Below are 414 nucleotides of genomic sequence, written 5' to 3' on the forward strand. Positions count from 1 at the left end.
TCATTATAGCTTGTGCTATTGATTGTTATCAAAATTGTTATTATTACATTTTGCTTCATCTTTATTATTTCTGTTATCAGCAACATCATTTAACTTTTGTCATTAATGCTGCTATTGAGTTAGTGTTGTTATCTGCCACCGTCTTTGTCTGGTCTATGGATTACTGTAGCTTCTTCCAGTGTTATATGAATCTTCAACAACAATCATTGGCATTCTAATTGGTGTTATTATCATTATAACCAACCATCATGATCATATTATTTGACATTTGTTATCAAATCACAAGGAACTTTTCCACAATCAGCTGACAGCGTACAAGGCTCTTTATCACAAAGTTAAAATACCATGCAACACATACTCCCTAATACCTGTTTACGCGCAAAGCATCTCCTACAAATCTTACTAAGGAGTAAG

The sequence above is a fragment of the Penaeus monodon genome, chromosome 20, assembly GCF_015228065.2.
Source record: "Penaeus monodon isolate SGIC_2016 chromosome 20, NSTDA_Pmon_1, whole genome shotgun sequence".
NCBI lineage: Eukaryota > Metazoa > Arthropoda > Malacostraca > Decapoda > Penaeidae > Penaeus > Penaeus monodon.